This window comes from Gadus macrocephalus, chromosome 4 (assembly GCF_031168955.1).
Source record: "Gadus macrocephalus chromosome 4, ASM3116895v1".
In the NCBI taxonomy this organism is placed as follows: Eukaryota; Metazoa; Chordata; class Actinopteri; order Gadiformes; family Gadidae; genus Gadus; species Gadus macrocephalus.
This window is the reverse complement of record NC_082385.1, coordinates 28,640,597-28,646,596: the sequence shown is the minus strand read 5'-3', so window position 1 is coordinate 28,646,596 and position 6,000 is coordinate 28,640,597. Positions and strand designations below refer to the sequence as shown.

At 44.6% G+C, this 6,000-nt stretch overlaps 2 protein-coding genes and 1 long non-coding RNA gene across 6 annotated transcripts in view; 2 read left to right on the top strand and 1 right to left on the bottom strand.

Moving 5' to 3' along the window:
• LOC132455170 (NACHT, LRR and PYD domains-containing protein 6-like) overlaps window positions 1–6,000 on the top strand; it is a 113,583-nt gene that overhangs the window by 55,992 nt on the left and 51,591 nt on the right. The gene's annotated exons all lie outside the window — the stretch shown is intronic.
• Window positions 4,475–5,199, bottom strand: LOC132455332 (uncharacterized). The gene is made up of 2 exons (XR_009525196.1): window positions 4,917–5,199; window positions 4,475–4,571 (listed from the first exon to the last, which is right to left on the bottom strand). It is a non-coding gene; the product is annotated as an uncharacterized LOC132455332 (long non-coding RNA).
• LOC132455169 (NACHT, LRR and PYD domains-containing protein 12-like) overlaps window positions 5,184–6,000 on the top strand; it is a 126,332-nt gene continuing 125,515 nt past the window's right edge. For 3 of the 4 annotated variants that reach the window (XM_060048923.1, XM_060048926.1, XM_060048922.1), the window contains exon 1: window positions 5,184–5,784. The gene's annotated coding sequence lies outside the window, so the exon portion shown is untranslated. The remainder of the gene's footprint in view (window positions 5,785–6,000) is intronic. The other variant, XM_060048924.1, reaches the window with a different exon arrangement.

Sequence of the window (6,000 nt, the reverse complement as noted above, 5' to 3'; positions counted from 1 at the left end):
AATGTGTGTTTCTCTCATAACTTTTTGTCATTATTAAAGAGAGGCCTGATTCTCAGATATGCATGTTGGATGGCTAGGGTGTAGGTCTGGGAAGAACTTCAGGCCAAATCTTGCAAGCGAGCCGCTGGGTGAGTTGCAACGAGATGGAGCACTTGCTGAGTCATTTCCTGTAGTGCTGGAGCCACAGGTTGAAGCGTATGCGTCCTTTGAGACCCCCTTTGATATATAAGAGACCCTATACAGCTTACTTAAATGTTGTCGACTCAGTCACCTATTGCATCACTTCCTTTAGGGCTTCGGCCTCCTAATTGATCATTGTAGTAGGCTATAATTGAATGCCCTCTTTCATATATATATGATACCTCCACCACTGGGACGTGGCAACAATTCTCCAAATCCATATGGGGAGGGGGGGATGCTTGTGGACAGTAGGGGTTTACCCTAGACATAAATAGGAAGTAAAATCAGGAGAAGGAATGACCTCTCACAAATATTTATTGAATAAATTGTTTCAAATAACCCTCCCTCATTAAATCAATGAGCTTGGTGTTTTGCTTACAAAAATTAGTTATAGAAGAAGTCTAAACTGCAGAAAATAAACACATCCAAGCTGCCTTTTAAGGATACCTTGGAATATCTGTCTATTTTTCAACCATCGGACCCTAGTTTACGACAAAAACAACCCAATTGACGGCAGCTCCTTTGCCGCGTGGTTTTTAGAGACACGAGTATTAGAGGGGGCGGTCGATAGCAACCACCATAGCAACCATGACGGTCAAGTGACTGGATTCAGCCCCGTTGAAAAAAATAGAATACCTCCCTACACACTCAGTAGTAGCTTAATGATATTTAAATTATTATGACCATGAAGTCTTTATTTGTATGGGTTTACATTTCGTTCTGTGTAGCATGGAAAAATCTGAGAAACACTCCCATTCAGAATGCATTGGTTTACATTTCGTTCTTTGGAGCACAGATATTTTTTATTTTTTTATTTATTTATTTTCAGTTTTTGTGGAGGTGCTTCAAAGATGCTAATTTTTCTGCAATAATCCAAAATCCAATGAAAAAACCCGTTGGCTTTTTGTCAAGGGAAACCCAGGTCGACGCTCACTTCCGGGTTTGCCAACATACGTCATCCCTCCACCACTATATACTGTAAAAACACATGTTCAAGTTGAATGATAATGCATGAATCTATTCATGCTATTCATGACAATTATTTTGGCCATGGTGGATCCAGATCTGCTCCGGAGCATTTCTGCTCCTCGGGCAACAGCGCAGGGTTGCCAGGTCCTGCCTGCAAAAAACGTCCTGCCCACATACCGTTCAAAATCCACCCAAAATGTCAGAGAAGCAGCCCAAGTTGTTGTTTTAGCAGCGAAATGCATTGTGTGTGCGTGCCTGTGTGCGTGTGTGCGTGTGTGCGTGTGTGTGTGTGTGTGCTTAGCACGCTATTTTATGTTGAAATGCGACGTAATCCAGTGTTCACGAAAACGTACACTGTCAACGTATGCTTTTGGCTACTGGGTTGGCTCTCAGATAAACGGGTTTCTAACAAGATGATATTTTAGCGTCACAGGGTTTGGGAGGAAGGTGCGGGCCTTCTGAGAGGGGGTTCCGGGGGTTTCCTTCCGGGCGGGAGTGTTGGTTGTTGTAGTTTTCCGGTGGAGCTGTGCCTGCCTGTCCGATTGTGGAATCCAATAAACCTGCTATCAAGCTTACTTCGCTCAATACCTCGCCTGTGGTTATTACAATATCATTAAAAGTTACATAAAGTAACGGTTTAATAACACAAACGCAGGAAACACGTGAGCTGCTAGTTTAGCGAAAGCAGCGTCCCATAGCAACCTGACGTCGTTGAAACATGCGAGCGAGACGATTAAATCTTCATAATAACTATAAAACTAAAGATCAGACACAATCACTGACTGAAGATTATGAAAGTAAAAAGTATATTTCTCGCTAGAAATGTTATTAGAAACACGTTTAACTGTGAATCGATCCTAAAATATTGCATTTCCCATTCAGATAATAAAGATCATACACATTCACTGACTGAAGATTATGCAAGGAAAATGTACATTTCTCGCTAGAAATGTCATTAGAAACACGTTTAATGGTGTATCTGTCCTAAAATATTGCATTTCCCATTCAGATAATAACGATTAATATGGCTACGCGCGTCCCGAGCAACCACAAGCGTCCACGAGCGGCCCCGAGACTTCAGAATGTCGTTATTTGCATGACCGCTAGAGGCGCTACATTTTGATACGCTCCAGTGGGTCGTAATTTGGGGCGGTACAAACGACCTATGCGGTCGTATTTTCTAGGAGGACAGGCTGGATATAAAGTTATAACAGCTTATTGTTAGTGTGATGGTTTAGAGCAGGATAACAGCTGACTGATATAAAGTTATAACAGCTTATTGTTAGTGTGATGGTTCAGAGCAGGATAACAGCTGACTGATATAAAGTTATAACAGCTCATTGTTAGTGTGATGGTTTGGAGCAGGATAACAGCTGACTGATATAAAGTTATAACAGCTTATTGTTAGTGTGATGGTTTGGAGCAGGATAACAGCTGACTGATATAAAGTTATAACAGCTTATTGTTATGGTGTGTTCCTGCATCCTCGGACGCCAGCCTTTCGAGTTGCATTTCCAGTCTGGGAGCATTTATAGAGCTCGTGAGTCCGCCCCTTCCGGTAGACCCCCATGGGACCTATGAGATCGTAACATATGAATGGGTTTCAACGGAGAGAAAGTAATTATCTTCTGGTCCCAGTCTTTATATGCCCTGGATTAGACATATGCCGGTTGCCCCCGACCCCGACCTGCTCCTCACAGCAGGACCTTCCCAGGGTCAGACGGGAGCACTGCGACTACCAGAAGCCACCTCTATCGTTGAGGAGTGAGAGAAAGGTTCTCCAGAACCAGACCGCGCCGTAGTCACTGCTCGTGATGAACCTGGGAACCAGACGAGCTCACGTTTACTTTGCTCTGCGGATAAGGTCTGCCCCTCCTCCCGTACAAACAATGTTCGCCGGGGGCGAAACCGACGGACCAATCACAACCGTTGAACCGTCATGTGGCGGGATGAACACGGTGATGTGGGGCGCAGGGTGCAGGCGCGCCGTCGAGGCGTTTCAACGACAACAGAGATGGCCGCCCGTGCTGGTCAGCGGTCTGTTGACAGGCTGGTCTGGCGAGGCCAGGCTCGCCTGTTACAGGCTGAACTCTCGTTTTTGGAATGTGCCTTTAACCTTGTTTGTTACATCACACATCCCCAGGTGAACAGATGCATGGTTGAATTATTTAGAAGGTGTATCTCGTTGAGTTGTGGGGCTAATGCCGTGGCCCCGTGGTATTAGCATTAGCGCGCTAACGCCCACAGCTACCAGTTACGTACGGGGGGGGTCACTGAAGTCACGGTCCAACCAGTGGCATCACTGCTCTTCTCTGACCCCGGGAAGGTTCACACCAACAGCAGAGGAATGCAAAATCCATGTTCCTGGATTCACTTTTGGTCACTTTGAGTCGATGCATCTGCAAGATAATGAAACAGTAACAAGTTAAAGGAAAAAACTGTGAAAAGTTGAATTATTATGTAATTCACATTTCCTGCATCAATAACACAGCAGCTTGACGCGACACAAAAAAAGTTCCCCAAGACACAATTACATGGCTCCACCCCCTGCCTCTGGAGCCCCGCCCCCTGCCTCTGGAGACCCTCCCCTTCCTGCAGGCTCCTCCCACTCCTCCTGCTGATGTAGGGGGAGGTGCTGGTGTAGACGCCGGTTCTTTCTACTCATGTTATGTGTGTGTGTGTGTGTGTGTGTGTGTGTGTGTGTGTGTGTGTGTGTGTGTGTGTGTGTGTGTGTGTGTGTGTGTGTGTGTGTGTGTGTGTGTGTGTGCGTGCGTGTGTGTGTGTTTGTCCGTTTTGTGTGCGTGTGTGTGCCGTGCCCGTGTGTGTGTGTGTGTGTGTGCGCGTGTGTGTGTGTGTGTGTCTGTGCGTAGGAGTGTGTGGTTCTTTATCATGTTATAATTCTTTGTGTTTATTTATAACCTTTAAACACCTGTGATGGAATTCCCTGTAGATTGCTCTGGATAGAAGCGTCTGCTAAATGACTAAATATATCGTCACCCTATTGAGCGGAACACAATAATTAACTAACAAGCAGTCGTCGAAGACCCACTGCCAATCATGGCGTGTAAAAAAATACCTTCCGTGAGATGGATTTGAAGACGTGGCTAATAACTATACAGTATATCTTCACCGTACACCGAATCTGAGCCCTCACTGATGGCGCATATGAACTCCTGCATATTGCTGTGTTACTGGCGCCCCCTGCTGGGGACGCCTGTGAGTTACAACATCAACCTAGCAGCTCTGATGGTTCTGATGCAGCGTCCGTCCGCAATGCTGTAAGCCCTCGACGAGGTATCCAAAAGTGTCATTTTGAATGCAGATCATTTAATGAAGACCTTAGCATGCTAATTCATGTTGGCCTTCACACCATCCAGAGCACGTTGAGTTCAGTTATAATAGAACATATGGTTTTAGGGGGGCTTATTTAGGCCTATATCGCTGAATAAATCTTCGATCATGAAACCTCTAGCCCTTCAACTCAGTTTGTTTTGCTTATTGAACCATTTGTAGCTTACAGACAAATATAATGTCTATGAAACGTAGCTTTGACTTCAACAGCAGACGTCACTTCCATCAACCCCTTGATTGTAGTGATTTCTGTGGACACAACCACGCACACACAGTACACACACACACACACACACACACACACACACACACACACACACACACACACACACACACACACACACACATTACCCAGTACACACAGTACACACAGTACACTCAGTACACACAGTACACACAGTACACACTCAGTACACACAGTACACAGACACACAGTACACACTCAGTTCAGACACAGTACACACAGTACACAAACAGTTCACACAGTACATACATAGTTCACGCACACACAATACTCACAGACAGTACACACACAGTACACAGTCAGTACACACACATTACACACACACACATCCTGTGTACTAATTCTCATACTGAGCCAGTATCATGTGTACTTATACTCATACTGAGCCAGTATCATGTGTACTGCTACATACAATGAGCCAGTATCTTGTGTACTTATATTCATACTGAGCAAGTATCCTGTGTACATAATACACACACTGAGCCATTATCTTGTGTACTTATACTCACACTGACCCAGTATCCTGTGTACTTATGCTAATACTGAGCCAGTATCCTGTGTACTTATACTCGTACTGAGCCAGTATCCTGTGTACTTATTACTCTTAATCTCTCTTTTGCTCTCCTTTTGACTCTTGAGCTGCTGTGTGTGTGTGTGTGTGTGTGTGTGTGTGTGTGTGTGTGTGTGTGTGTGTGTGTGTATGTGTGTGTGTGTGTGTGTGTGTGTGTGTGTGTGTGTGTGTGTGTGTGTGTGTGTGTGTGTGTGTGTGTGTGTGTGTGTGTGTGTGTGTGTGTGTGTGTGTGTGTGTGTGCGTAGTTTCGTTTTCCCCGAAAACACGTGACACTCACTGAGAGGCGCGGCTCCTTCACTTCCTCATCTAACTGTCCGTCGCAGCGAGCAGCCCTTTCTCCGCTTTTAAAACCTTTCACCTGATTAACTCGTTTTATAAACACTTTAACTTCCTTTTCCCCCCTTACATTTACACTTTTACAGCTTTATACCGTATGGACGCATTTTAATCCCGGAGTAGATAAGGTAAGGTAGGTCGACAGTTGACTAGCGTTTATATTGTCTTTAGGTTACTGGTATATAATAATGATCAACCAGTTTACTACCGTTTGTATTGTCTTTAGGTTACTGGTATATAATAATGAGTTTACTGTCGAGAATACAACGTTAGTTCATGTTTTACTTCATTTCTGACCCGTTCGTTTGTCTTGATGCTACTCCAAATTAAAAGAAGGACTGTCAGAAGT